This window comes from Erpetoichthys calabaricus, chromosome 11 (assembly GCF_900747795.2).
Source record: "Erpetoichthys calabaricus chromosome 11, fErpCal1.3, whole genome shotgun sequence".
NCBI lineage: Eukaryota > Metazoa > Chordata > Cladistia > Polypteriformes > Polypteridae > Erpetoichthys > Erpetoichthys calabaricus.
Window position 1 is genome coordinate 102822796 of NC_041404.2, and position 15000 is coordinate 102837795.

Genomic DNA, 15000 nt, shown 5'->3' on the forward strand with positions numbered 1-15000 from the left:
TCCCTGATGGTATTGCATGATGGATAATTATCTGCCTGTATTTCTCAGCATTGAGAACACCATTAATCCTGACCAAATCTCCAACTCCATTTGCAGAACTGCAGCCCCAAACGTTCAAGGAACCTCCACCATGCTTCACTGTTGCCTGCAGACACTCATTATTGTACCGCTCTCCCGCCCTTCGACAAACAAACTGCCTTCTGCTACAGCCAAATATTTCAAATTTTGACTCATCAGTCCAGAGCACCTGCTGACATTTTTCTACACCCCAGTTGCTATGTTTTCGTGCATACTTGAGTCGCTTGGCCTTGTTTCCACGTCTGACGTATGGCTTTTTGGCTGCAACTCTTCCATGAAGACCACTTCTGGCCAGACTTCTCCGGACAGTAGATGGGTGTACCTGGGTCCCACTGGTTTCTGCGAGTTCTGAGCTGATGGCACTGCTGGACATCTTCCGATTTTGAAGGGTAATAAGCTTGATGTGTCTTTCAACTGCTGCACTAAGTTTCCTTGGCCGACCACTGTGTCTACGATCCTCAACGTTGCCCGTTTCTTTGTGCTTCTTCAAAAGAGCTTGACAGCACATCTTGAAACCCCAGTCTGCTTTGAAATCTTTGTCTGGGAGAGACTTTGCTGATGCAGTATAACTACCTTGTGTCTTGTTGCCGTGCTCAATCTTGCCATGACTTGAAACTGTCTTCCACAACCTCACCTTGGTAGCAGAGTTTGGCTGTTCCTCAACCAGTTTTAAGCCTCCTACACAGCTGTGTCTGTTTCAGTTAATGACTGTGTTTCAACCTACGTGTGACATTGATGATCATTAGCACCTGTCTGGTATAATTGGTTGATCATACACCTGACTATAATCCTACAAAATCCCTGACTTTGTGCAAGTGTACCTATAAAAATTGATGCTGGTTTGAAGGTAAAAGGTAGTAACACCAAATATTGATTTGATTTAGATTTTTCCTTTGTTCGCTCACTTTGCATTTTGTAAATTGATAACAATAAACAATCATTTATATTTCTGAAAGCATTATTTGTTTACAGCATTTTTTCACACTGGCCTAAAACTTTTGTACAGTACTTGTGGTGTTATGGGTCCACAGCTCTTACAGCAAAGGCCGTTTGGTTTTAAATAAATAATCGCCTCGCTCGCGGCTTAGAGAGGGGGCGTGGTAGCTGTAGCAAGCCGCAGGGCGATCTGCGGTGTGAGCGTTTCTCACCTAAGTGCACAGGTGAGAGACTGCCCACATCCGTGATTGTTCCTGTGGCTAATGGACTGCAGCTGCTATATCCTCTCGCATATAAAGAGAAGAACGAGCCGGTTAGAAAAAGACAAGTAAAAAGAAGGGAAGAGAGAAGTAAAAAGGAAAGAAACAGAGGTTGCAGGAGGAGGCAGGAAGCAGTGGAGAGAGAAAGTTGGTGCGGGAGAGCGAGCGAGTGCAGGCTCGTGCAGCAGCTGTACAGGTAGCTTGGGTGTTAGGCCGACACCCGAGGAGTAGCAGTAGTGGTCGCTCCCGCAGAGTTGATTCTGAAGGGTGGGAGTGACCAGAAGATGGATGACTCTCCGCATAAGGCCACGGACGGCAGCAGGAGTTAAGACTTAGGGTGTGTATTCTCCAGTGTGGGCGCCCCGGTCGCTGAGGGACCCAAGTCGCTGTCTGGAAGAGCCTACCGGAGCCAGGGGTCGGTGAGGCGATCCAAACAGATGAAGCAGGCAGAGAGAAGGTCAGCTGCATGTAGGGAGACTCTCCTGTAGAGCAGACCAGATGGGAGTAGCAGGGGAGCCGCCTGGCTAAATAGAAGACACCGGGCTTTTTGATTTTAACATATTGCTTCCTGTGCTATTTTACCTCGTGGTTTTTAGAAGTCTGTTTATTGATTTTAACCTCCACGTTTCACGTTTCATTTTATTGGATTATTTATTTATTGAAAGAAGACATTGAACTGCACAGCACTTTATTATAAACACTGTTTTGATTTGTCTGTTAATAAAAGCACTTTGCACAATTATACATCATCCCCTTGCTCAATTGTTTATTGCCTCACTGTCTAGCTCATCGGTGACATTACCGACACTGTTGGGTTCAAGGGCTCCCTAGCAGGAGATGGGAGCATGTTGCAGAACCCGCATCGTCACAGTACTGTATATAAAAACATTTTGCATTATAGGGCATTTTGATATATTGTTTTCTTTCCTCATCCCCTTTTTTGTGTAACAAGTAACTTGCATATTTTAAATGTGAAATAGAATGGAATGCTGGTGTTTGTATCTCTACAAAGCTGATGAAAGGTTCACTTTTATAATTTGATAAACATTGAATGAGACATTTTTATTAAGATTCTAAAACCTAAGATTCAAATGTATGTGGTACTTTAATTAATAAAATAATTAGTAATGAAAGAAAAAATGAATAATACTTGGGATACATGTAAAGAAACTTTAAGCTTTTAGATGGCAGGTTATAAGGGGTTAGAGATGGATTCCAAGATCATTTTTGCTGATAAGTGACCTTTGAAATAATTTAAGGGACTTTGAGTGGGAAGGGATAAAATATTTACATCACTGACCTTGTTAATCTTAGATATGGTCCAGATACAGTCAAATATGACAATCTTGTATAAAAGGGATAAATGTTTTTGATACTGCACATATTTGAACAGTGTCTTGAAGTCAGTGAAATGTAGAAGGGGATGTGGAGCCTAATTATTTTAGTTATTTTGACTTTGTTTCCAAAAGATAATTATAAATTTATCCGTCCAGACTGTGGATTTTTTTTTTTGCCTTTGATTCCTCTGCTGACTGAGAGATGTTTTCTGAAGGACACTGGTATACATTGCCATCATCTTAAGGGAAGGTACAGTGAACATGGAGACAAATCTGTGTTTTAGAATAATTGGCTGAAATTTCTTGCTTGTTATGGGAACCTCCACAGAACATGGCTCTTTAACTAATAACCTCCATAAAACTCTGCCTTCTTTTTCCTTTTGTTTATTCTCCATGTCTGGACATATTTGAATTTTCTGTAAGGAATACTGACATTTGGCTTTTCTTAAATTGTTGTGTTAATGGGATCAGTAACATGGTTTGTACTGTCAATACCCCCATGCTCCACATTTTCTCTTAAATTGAATTGATAATAGCATGATTGACAGTAATTTAATTTTACTTTTTGAAGCCATTTTTCAGATATGTGCAAATAATCTGAATATTATTATGAGATCTGTAATGATTCATTATTAATTGCCCCAGACATGAGCACAGACTGGACTTACTGACCATCTGTTTTACTGCTAGCGATATTTTGATATGGGGTACCACCAACAAAATAGATCCAACACCTTATGAGACATTTTTGGAATCCATAAGTAGCTATTGAAGAAGAATTGCAATGCTGACTAACATTAAGTGAAAATTTTTAAGTCTTTACGCCTGCAGGTAAAAGCTGTTTTTCCTAGATGACAGCAGTTGAATTAAACCAGGAGACTGGGCTGTGATAAAAGTCTGTAGACAATGGAATCATCCAACTCTGAGGAGAAAGCAGCCATACCAAAGAGGGGATAAGTCGTGGATCAGGCTATCTACCAACTGACTATTGGACAACATACTCAAATTCCAGCCCAAGACCATCAAGATGACACGGATTCAGAAATTGGAGGAGATGTGGCTGTGGAAGGCCTGGATGACATCCAGCAAAGTACAAACCCCGAGGGCAAACCAGTTACAAAGTAAGATGCATCTGCAACATCTGGACACACTGCGTAAGAACAACTATCATTTAACAAAACAGATTCAAAAAACAGAGAGGCTAATATTGGTGGCGGTGTGTTTGGCAGCACTGGTAACATTAACAATAATGCTGACTCGACCATTTCATAGAGTCATTCAACATGAAGATCATACCAGGGTTCCCACTCTTTTTAAGGAATCATTTTCCAGGACATTTCCAGGAGCTTTTTCCGGAAATTCATGACAGGATCTGGTCATACAGTCATACACTTTAGTCGCAGGCTTAACGCCATTTTAATTTCTCTTTGATTATGCAGGGACTTAGTGTCACCGATATGCTAAATTACATAAAGGCAACACCAATTAATGCACTGATGTATAATGGAGTTGTTTGACCTCTTTTTGTTACACACGGTTTTAAACTGCAAAACTCTTTTAAAGAAATAAATGCCTCTTGGATTGTGGAAAACTATCCAAATACTGAGCAATTCCACAATGTTCAGTATAGAGCTGTTGATGACACCATGAAATAGGCTACCATAGTGACCTAATTTCAGTAAAAGTTACTTGCATATTACATATTATGTCATTGTTTGTATCAAATAAATTTATGTACAATGTTTGTATTAAACAAAACTGCATAAAGCCAATTTATTGCCTATATCATGTGTATGATGCCTATAACACTAATACAGTGATCCCTCGCTATATCGCGCTTCGCCTTTCGCGGCTTCACTCCATCGCGGATTTTATATGTAAGCATATTTAAATATATATCGTGGATTTTTTGCTGGTTCGCGGATTTCTGAGGACAATGGGTCTTTTAATTTCTGGTACATGCTTCCTCAGTTGGTTTGCCCAGTTGATTTCATACAAGGGACGCTATTGGCAGATGGCTGAGAAGCTACCCAGCTTACTTTTCTCTTTCTCTCTCTTGCGCTTTCTCTGATTCTGACGTAGGGGGTGTGAGCAGGGGGGCTGTTCGCACACCTAGACGATACGGACGCTCGTCTAAAAATGCTGAAAGATTATCTTCACGTTACTATCTTTTGTGCAGCTGCTTAGTGAAGCGACATGCTGCACAGTGCTTCGCATACTTAAAAGCTCGAAGGGCATGTATTGATTTGTGCTTGAAAAACAAACTCTGTCTCTCTCTCTCTCTCTCTCTGCTCCTGACGGAGGGGGTGTGAGCTGCTGCCTTCAACAGCTTTGTGCCTCGGTGCTTCGCATACTTAAAATCCAAACAGCCCTATTGATTTGTTTGCTTTTTTTCTATCTCTGTGACATGATCTGCTCCTGACACACTCCTTTGAAGACGAAGATATGTTTGCATTCTTTTAATTGTGAGACGGAACTGTCATCTCTGTCTTGTCATGGAGCACAGTTTAAACTTTTGAAAAAGAGACAAATGTTTGTTTGCAGTGTTTGAATAATGTTCCTGTCTCTCTACAACCTCCTGTGTTTCTGCGCAAATCTGTGACCCAAGCATGACAATATAAAAATAACCATATAAACATATGGTTTCTACTTCGTGGATTTTCTTATTTCGCGGGTGGCTCTGGAACGCAAACCCCCACGATGGAGGAGGGATTACTGTATATGCAACAATTGGCACGCGACAAAACAAAGTCAGAGTTAACTTTCAACTGGTAGCTTTACTGGGAATACAGCAGCTGTAGAATTTGCATAAGTCAACGACAAAGATTATAATAAAAAACTTATCTTTGTGGGAAAAGAAGCAAAATACATCCATTTTAAATCATGATAGCCTTGCCATCAATTCCTGAGTTGAAAACTTGGTTAAACTAGAAAGAATACTAGGAACAAAGGATAAGAGCCTGAACTCCAGTATATTGGAAAAAAAAAAAACAATCTATAAGTCACTGTAGTGTAACCTATGAAAAAGGCATCTGGTGTAGGCCTAGGTTTAGAAACAATGCTGGTGTTGCTCCTTCAGGTCTGATAAAACTGCATCCAGACCGATGACCTCTTTCTTTTTTTCTTTTTTTTTTCAGCAACACTTTTACGATAGGCATTAGATTTTGTGAGCAGTGTAAAGTCCTGTTTTCTCTCAGCCTTCTCTGCCATTGCATCTGCTTCTTCTTGCATTGCCTCAATGCTAGTGATTATTTTCTGTCTCTTTGCTGCCACTTTTGTGATTTCAGAGCTCTTCTCTTTGCTTGTCATTTTCAGTTTCCTTTTTCTTGTTTTTTTCATCATCAAGGTATTGGACATATCGCATCCTGGCACTTCTGCAATGCTGCAAGAGGGGCTTTGGCAATACTCCATCAAATGAGCCACCAGTCAAAGAATCATTTATAAATATAATTGCCTATACATGTCTCAGTAGGTGGAGACATTGCGCAGCAGAGGCCACAACCTAGCACAGCTGTCATCATATCTAGACTTACGAACAGCAAGCTGTTTCAAACAGAAAAATTAAAAATCGAAAACAGAAATAAAATTCCAGGACAAGAAAGATTATTTCCAGGACATTTGGCCATTTCGATCAGTTTCCAGGTCATTTCAATGACTGGAAAATAACCCTCAAAATTTTCAGGTTTTCCAGGACGCGTGGGAACCCTGTCATACACATGTGATTGTTTCAGTCACAGCTGTTAAATGTGAACTTGGAACTGTTGCATATGAAAGTGCTGACTGGCATATGAACTTGGAGACAGGGGCGGCAGTAACATCACCTGGCAGGAATGTTTCCGAGTTTAGATTTATAGAGTGGGATAATGCCAAGAATGACACTAAAATTGATATCACAGTCAGCATATGAGTGTTATGTACAGAAAGGTAGTGCATTAGTAGGGGTATTTGAGGGTAATTGCACTATAACTTGGGTTCTGAATGAAGCTGCCTTAATAATTCCAGCAATAGCCAACCAGGATAGATCATTAGCTGACAGGTGGTGGTTGTGTGGGCCCGAGTTTGGTTTGTTAGATGTCTTACCCCATGATTGGTCAGGAAAATGTACTATGGAAATGGCCGTCCAGGAAGTCACCATTGGATATTTACAGGGGGATCGAGTCAAGAGAGCTTAAGAACCCGATCCAAGAGTACTGTATATTTAGATGCCAGAGGTCAACCCCAAGGTATTCCAAATGAATTTAAGAACAGAGATGAAATCTTGTCAGGTCTTAAGAATAAGAATTTAAAATGGATTATGTTATAACCAGCAGAGGTTCATTAATTACACAGATTCAGCTCTAATAGCACTGGGGTAACAGGAGGATGCTACAAGTCGTATGACATGGCAAAACAGACAGGTACTAGACTGGTTACTAGCTGAGAAAGGTGGAGTGTGTCATTTGTTCAGAGACGAGTGTTGCATATTTATTCCAAGTAACGCCTCACACGAAGGCTCTTTCACACAAGTCATGAATAAACTAAAAGCACTTAGAGAAGAGGTTTACACAAACACTGGAAAGGATGCACATGTGTGGGATTGGTTCCAAGTACATTTGAGGGTGTGGGGAGCTATGCTTGCTAAAGCCGGAATCATCATTGTGATCACATTGTTGTGCCTTGGATTGGCGTTCTGCTGCTTACTGCCCTTATTGAGTTATTGAGATCATTTATTTCTGGGATTGCTATCAACCAAATGACTGTGCAAGTTGTCGAGCCACACACTCATTCCACTGAAGACTTTGCTCATTTACTGGATGGAATTTTAGAATATGACATGGAAGAAAACCTCCTGGGTGGTGTACTAGTAACCGCTCTCCAGGAGGGTGACCCTCTACGGTAAGCAAAGTGACTGGTGTGAAGTACCGTTGCCTAAATTGTGCCATTCATGGGCACGATGAGAGGGAGAGAAAAAAAAAAAAGAAAAAAGGACTTTTCTGAATTTTGCTATTTGCTTCAATCTGTTGCTATATAATCAATGTAATTGCTAATCATTTATAACATTATTGATTTATTAGTGATTGACTTATGAGTGAGCCCTGCCGATGACTTTGAGTCTTGTTACCTTGCTTAAAGTATGGGTCTTCAATCAGACCCAAAAGGGGGGATTGTTTTGAGATTTTTGATTGACTTTTTTATAAAGCAATATGTGCATCAATGGGAATACTGTATGAAATTAAAGTATCTAGGGTTTAGGGAAATATTTGGGATAAAAATAATTAAACATGTTATTTTTAGGCTTATTGATACTTCATTGGTCCTTAAAGGCAACTTATCTTCCATACGATTTACATAATTAGGAATTAATTTACATTTACTCTAACACTGCATATAAAGTATATTTGGGGTTACATTGCACTATCATCACAGTAGCATTCGAACAGTAGTAGGCATAGCAAATCCAGTCTAAATAATATAGAACAACATGGAGCTTGAAAGAACATCCACATATATTAGTATAAAATGATACAGTTTAGGCTGATATGTTGATGGTGATACAAGACAAATGATTAAGTATTATAGTATATAAACAAACTAAGTAATAATTTGGCTTAATTTGGCTCAAAGGAGATGAAGTGTCTTATACATGGAATGGTGAACAGGCAGTTATGAATTGAAAAGACCAGGTGTAAATCGAAGACCCCAGCTGGTGACAGAAGATTTTAACCTAAATAAAAAGCTTGGGTATAGCCCTTGCAATTTACATGCCTTTGGAGAAGAGCCAGTGACTTGCATTTCAGATAGTAGTGCTGACATCCTCTGAAGAGAGGATTGACACCTGCTGTCAGCATGGTAACTGGTTGCTTAACTACGATAGAAACGTAGGTTAGAATACCACAGCTGGATGTAATTTGGGCAACTGTGTGGATGAAAGCATCACGATACAAGCATGGTAAAGTGTATAAGGGCTTCATCTCTGATCATTATTGTGAAAATCAGTGGCAACATAAAATTGGAAATTTTTAAGATATACATTTGCTGTCTGCATCACCACCAACAATATTATTAAATCGTCTAATTACAGGTAAACATAAAATGTTAGGCTCATTAGTTCCTAAAAAAAAAAAAAATAAATTTGATTGATTATAACATTATTTCACCACCTTTAGGATTTAGGAGGGTGTGGGACACTTCTCAAACATGATTTATGCATTTAGTGGTCACCAATATCAGTAACAATAGATCAGCATAGGTAAGATTAGCTCAATTTGAACCTAGATGTACTATTGATTCACATTTGTTTTTTGATACATTTTTATTGATTTATATGTGAGCCATGATAATTGACTGACAAGTGAGTGGGTCTTTAGCTAGACCCAAAGGGGAGAATATGTTGAGAATTTTGATTAGGGATTAATGTGCTTTATTATTAGTTTTGTGCTCTTAGCTATGAAAAGTTTAGGCCTGAAACAACTTTAAAAGGACACCATTAGTTTTGTTAGAGAGGCATCTTGCCTGCCTGCCTTTTCTTCGTGCTTTGTTTTTGAGTTTCTGCAAGGCAAGCTGTGAGACAAGGTCATCACGCTCTCTGAGGAAGCAAGCAGGCAAACTTTGCTTTGAAAATTGCAGGAACAGAGCATTTGCTATGACTAAACAAACTGCATGTAGGGCCTTTGCCTGTGTGAGTAAAGGGTAAGCTCTTAAGCTAGCGTATAAAATATTTAAGTACTTAAATAGCATTTAGAAGAGAAGCATTATAGTTCATTAATAGCTTAGGCAATAGAATTAAACACAATGTATTATGATATTTGTTAGTTTTGAACACTTTAGGCACTTAAGAGTTGATTATTTAAAGCTAGGGGACTTTTTCCTGAACATGTGCCATGAAGTAAGCAGCAGGTTAGCCTCTGTCAGACCACTGGGCAGCTGTGTGCCACGACTTAACAGTGCTGCTGCCTGCATTCATAGGCTTTCTATATTAGCATGCACATATTTTACAGTAGCATTTGCAATATTACTTTATACAGCTTAGTGATAATAGATAATAATAAGATTATAGTAGTACATGAGTGATCTTAAAGAAGCAATTTTTTAAAAGGCTAGTCTTTTTTTCTTTTCTGTCAAGCATGAAGCACTGTGTCATGTCAAGGTTGTTTACAGCTTAGCCCTCACTAGGGGGCTCCGCCCCCTGCTCGCTTCGCTCGCCAACCCCTGGCGTTGGGACATGACAAAGAGTGAGATGTATGAATTAGAAATAGAATAGTGTGCAGCTTTGGATGATGCGCATAGAAATAACAAATCGAGTGTTTGGCATATATTAATGTTTTATTGGAATATTTCTTTGTATACAACATTAGTAGTAAAGATGGTGTCTTGTCCTTGAATGAGTCTTCCTTGGCATGGATCATTTATAATTTTAAGTCTAACGTCAGATGAACGTCGAACACGTGAGAAGGCAACATAAAGTTGTCCATGTCCAAAAACGGGTTCAGAGAGGTAGATGCCAACCTTGTGCATGGTTTGTCCGTGTGATTTGTTGATGGTCATGGCAAATGCAGGTTTAATGGGGAACTGTTGCCGTTTCAATGTAAAAGGTAAATCTAGATCAGAACTCGTAAGGTCAATTCTAGGAATGAGAACAGCACATGTAAGAACTGTTGCTTGAATAACATTGCGTGTCATGGTGTTGACGACTAACCGTGTGCCATTGCATAAACCCTGTTTTGTGTTAAGGTTTCTTAATAGCATGATTATTGTTACGTTTTTAAGGGCAAGGTTGTGTTGTGGTAATCAGGCTGGGTTAATAGTGTTCAAATATTCTAAGGGGAAATTTATATATTCATTGTCGTCATCAGAGTCAACTTTGTCAGAGCTTAGAAAGATCTGTGTCTCTCCAGGAAGTAATGAAATGACCTGGTTATTAATGTGATTAACATTAATATTTTTTGGACATAATATAGTGCGTTGTGTTAAAAGGGGTATTTGGTCTAATGTGATTGCTGTTCCAAATATCTCTTTTACTAAGTCGTCTGAGATAAATTCATGGATACACGTGATCGTCTCTGTGCCTGCTGTTTTTTAATTCTTGAAATTGTAGCACTCCATCCTTCCTGTCCAGTTGGAAATAATATGGGGTATGTTAAACTATCAAGAAGCGGAAAGCAAATGTCTATGCGTTGTAATGTAGGTGTGTTGTTTTTATCAGGACGTAAATGTAGAACAATATCTCTGTGAAATGGAGGCTCACCATCTTTACTTTGAAAGACAATTGCCACTTCATTAACGACGGGCAGATTGTATCGTCTTGGATCTTGTTCTTTGTCCTTTATCAAGACCAAAGCAATTGTAGTTGCCGCTATACCTTCTGCATTCGCTTTTGTATTTGCATCCTTTTCAACTTCATGTACCATTTTTATAGACTTAGCTAATGGGTGATCGTTTATGACATGAGTGACGTTTCTCATTATAAGCTCTGTGCATTGTTTGTTTTCAAGAAGGTTCATGCGTTGATAGATTGCCTCATCTGGATCTAGGATGTAGATTTGTGCATATTTGCGTTGTTGATTCGTTTCAGGGTGCACTGTTCTAATGCGATGCAATATTTGTCCACATATGCGAAAGCAGTATGGGCCATTGCCTTTTGGTGGCCTGATATGTACTCCGGTAAATGCAAAAGCAAATGAACTATTGTAGGATCTAATGCAGTTCATAAAGTTTGTACTTTCAGGCACATCGTTAGTTAGAAGCTTCTTTAGATATTCAGGATATGAATGTAAAGGAGGCAGTCTAATCTGACCTTTTTGACAACAACGTGTAAATTCATTATTTGTATTGCCAGTTGTTTCTTCTGTGAAGTTAAGTGAATGACAATGATTGCAAATGACATTCATTAATCCCAATGAATTTTCCTCAATAGTGGATTCCTTATTGAAGGCGCTTTCAGCCATTTGGCGTAAGCGTTTAACAGGTGTGTGGTGTTGATGTCCGTGATGGGTATGTTTTTCTTTTTGCGTTTGATTGCCTTTTTGTTGCATGTCCATTATTTGTGACGCGCTATTTTATTCTTTTTTTTTATTCGCCTCCGCTTTGCGCAAAGTCCGTTTCAGTCTACGCCGTGCATTGTTTGTATCGAGCCTTGTCCGTTTTTGTATGTCGGTCATTTGAGCTTGGTGCTTTTCGCGTCTTGCTTTTTTTTTCTGTCAGTTCATTTGCGCGTTGTTCACGTCTCCGTTCATTTATTCTGTCTCTTCGCTCCCTTTTTTGTATGTCTGATACGCGAGCTCTTTCGGTTTGAAATCGTGCTTCTTTCGATGCAGCACTTTGACACGCGAATCGTTTTGTACCCGTGACCGTGTATTCATGACTTGTTTCTTTCTCAGCATGCGAAATATGGATAAGTAATAAGGAGGATCGCACTCACTGTTAATATGTATCCTTTTCTGCAGTTGAACGGTTAATAGTGCTTTATTGAAAGGACATCCACCTATGCTGACACCTATGCCGACACCTATGCTGCCTAGTGTGAAGGTGTTGACGTTCACTTTAGAATATGTGGCTTTGGGTGTCACTTCTTATGGATGTGTGGGGGGGGGTTGTTGTTGCGCGAGCGTCTTCTTTCTTTTTGTGTTCCTGTGTCTTGTTTGAATCCCCCTCTTTGTGTGTGTCCCGTCCCTTGCTTGTAGGGTCTGTGGGTTGTTTTTGTGTTCTTTTTTTTTGTCTTCCATGGGCTTGTTGAATCCCCCTCTTGGTGTGTGTCCCGTCCCGTCCCGTCCAGTGCCTGTAGGGTGGGGGGGTGTGGTCGTGCCTTGCTGTTGTGCGCTTGTCTGTTCTTTTTTTTTGGTGTGTTTAGTTTTGTGTGCAATGTGTTTCGTGCTTTTCCCGCGTTTGACTACTTGTATGTGCTCACTCCTTTTTTCTGTGGTCTCGTCCGCCTCTCGTGGCCCCTCATCCGCCTTTGTCGCCCTCTTTTGTCCGCCTTTCTCCGACTCTCGCGGACTCTTTTTGCGCCTGCGCCTCACGCGGACCCTCATCCGCCTCTCTTGCCCTCTTTTGTCCGCCTTTCTCGGCTCCTCAGCCGACTCTCACGGACTGTTTTTGCGCCTGCGCAGTACGTCTTTTTGCAGCTACGGCCCATTGCCGGATGTGCCTGCGTCCATCATCCGGTTTAGCATTCTCGGTTAGTAATATGGATCAGTGAAGCTGTGCACTACCGCTCATTGGCACAGCTGCCTATTATGTTACCCTTAGCCTTACAGGACGCTAGTGAAACAAGTAATTATTTATTGAATTATTAATTAGGCAGTCCAGTTTTTATTTATGGGTCCCCCTGATCTCTATTTAATTGTTCCTCAACTTAATTGTTAAGTTGGGAGTTGATTAACAACTGAAAGGCCATTGACATTACTAGCCCAGGATTAGGCTTTAAAAAGTAGAGGAAGGGGTAATCGGGTGATGTTTATCGCCAAATGGCAAATATGTCCTGCCAGCAAAAATATTGTTATAAAAAGAAGACTGTTATGGGGATGTCTCCAGGGGCAAGAATATTGTTATGAGAAGGTATGGGACACCAGATGATTGTTACGGGTAAAAGTGTTGAGTGGGGAAAACATCATGGGAACCTCCATACAGTAGATGCTGGGAACCTAGTTTGGAAGGGGGGCATTTACAGATAAGAACTGTAATATATTCGGGGCGCTCTGGACACTCGGGCCTCACTTCATGAATTAAGACAGGCTTTATGTGCTCCGCAATTGTTTTCTGTGCTGTGCAATAAAGTCTTAAATTCTGAGTGCCTTTCTGGAGACTCCGCTTGTTGTTTTCTAAAATTTCTCCACAACACACCTAGCGTCAAAGCAGTGGTGCTGTTTCTGTGTAGTTTCCCTTCCTTTTTCATATTAGCATCCATGACATGGGCTTTATAAAATACACCAAAATTGATTAGATAGATAGATAGATACTTTATTAATCCCAAGGGGAAATTCACATCGTTTACAAATTTAAGGCACTTCATTGTAATGATTCTATAACAATATAATGGTGCATGGAATGGCCAAACTATTCCAACTACCATAGCTGCTTTAGCATTGTTAGAAGACATTGCAAATGGATGAATTAGAACAGAGAATGTATTTCTGGCTTCTAAGTCAATTTCGAATTCCAAGAGCTATCCTCTTGGAGCTGTGTGCTGAACTGGCACTGGCTTTACAAAGGCAGACTTTGAGGATTTGTTCCCTGCCTGCTCAATTGCAAGTTCTGCCCACTCTTGGGTTTTTAGCCACAGGAGCTTTTCAACGTGAACTTGCCTACAATTGGGTATTTCACGATTATCACTCACACCATTCCAACTTTATAGGATTATATTATCCGCTTGTCATCCAGATATATAAGATTTCCTTATACTGTGGTTGAACTGGGAAACATCAAAGCGCTATTCACAGCAATGTCTGGTTTTTCAAATATAATTAGAGCAATCAACTACACGTACATTAGTATTGCAACGGTGCTGGACAACTTACATCAGCCAGGTATGAATCACCAAAAGAATGAGCTGGCATTACATCATCTATAGCAGAGAGCTGAGAATCAATCCATTGTGGCACTCGGCACAGACTCTACACTGTAAAGGCGCCTTCAGAGAATGAATTTGCTTAAGTATTTCCACTCTATTAATCTGCTGCTCTATTGTCCACAGAAAGTTTGTTGCATTGTTCAAACACGCAACTTGCTGCATAATGTGGCAATAATCATGGCTTGCCCGTACCTGAGGAGATGTGGTATGATGAACCTGACCCACAAAATGAACAGCCAAATCAGACAGCGTTACAACTTTGTTTGAATGTAATTAGCAGAATGTAAAAACAGGTATTCAAATGCAGCAGTTATTTTTTAACCAATTCATTACATTTTTCGTCAATATTGCATATTACAACCCTCATATTCCTTTGTTCATTGGCCACATCTCTTACACATCCAGAACAGTGTCCGTCAGTACACAACCAGATGGATTAAAGAGGTAGAGGTGCGTTTGCAGCCAGCACCCAAAGATGTGCTAAGTACAGCAGAACCATGACCAAATGGATTTGCGTTCTCGGCACAGGGGGTCAGCTTTTGTAATATTGTCTGCAATAGAATAAACAGTTTGCTGCGACTCGCCTTTTCACGTCGACTTTGATATCTGACCACTTCTGTTTTTATTTCGGGCTCTGTGAGACTTTCTGAACATGAACTTTCAAGTATCTTTGCCACACTGAATTACTCCATCAATTTACTTTTGTTGTTTATACCAGTGCTTAATCCAACAAATACAATGTTTTTCCTTGCCTTCACTTCACATTTGCTACAATTCTTTTTTGTCATTGTCTTTTAACAACACACTGAATGGAAGGGGCTATTTATATTGATTTGCATATTCA

At 40.0% G+C, this 15000-nt stretch overlaps 1 protein-coding gene across 1 annotated transcript in view; it reads right to left on the minus strand.

Moving 5' to 3' along the window:
- The window catches only part of LOC114660765 (apoptosis regulator BAX-like), a 138757-nt gene that overhangs the window by 108282 nt on the left and 15475 nt on the right, over positions 1-15000 (minus strand). The gene's annotated exons all lie outside the window — the stretch shown is intronic.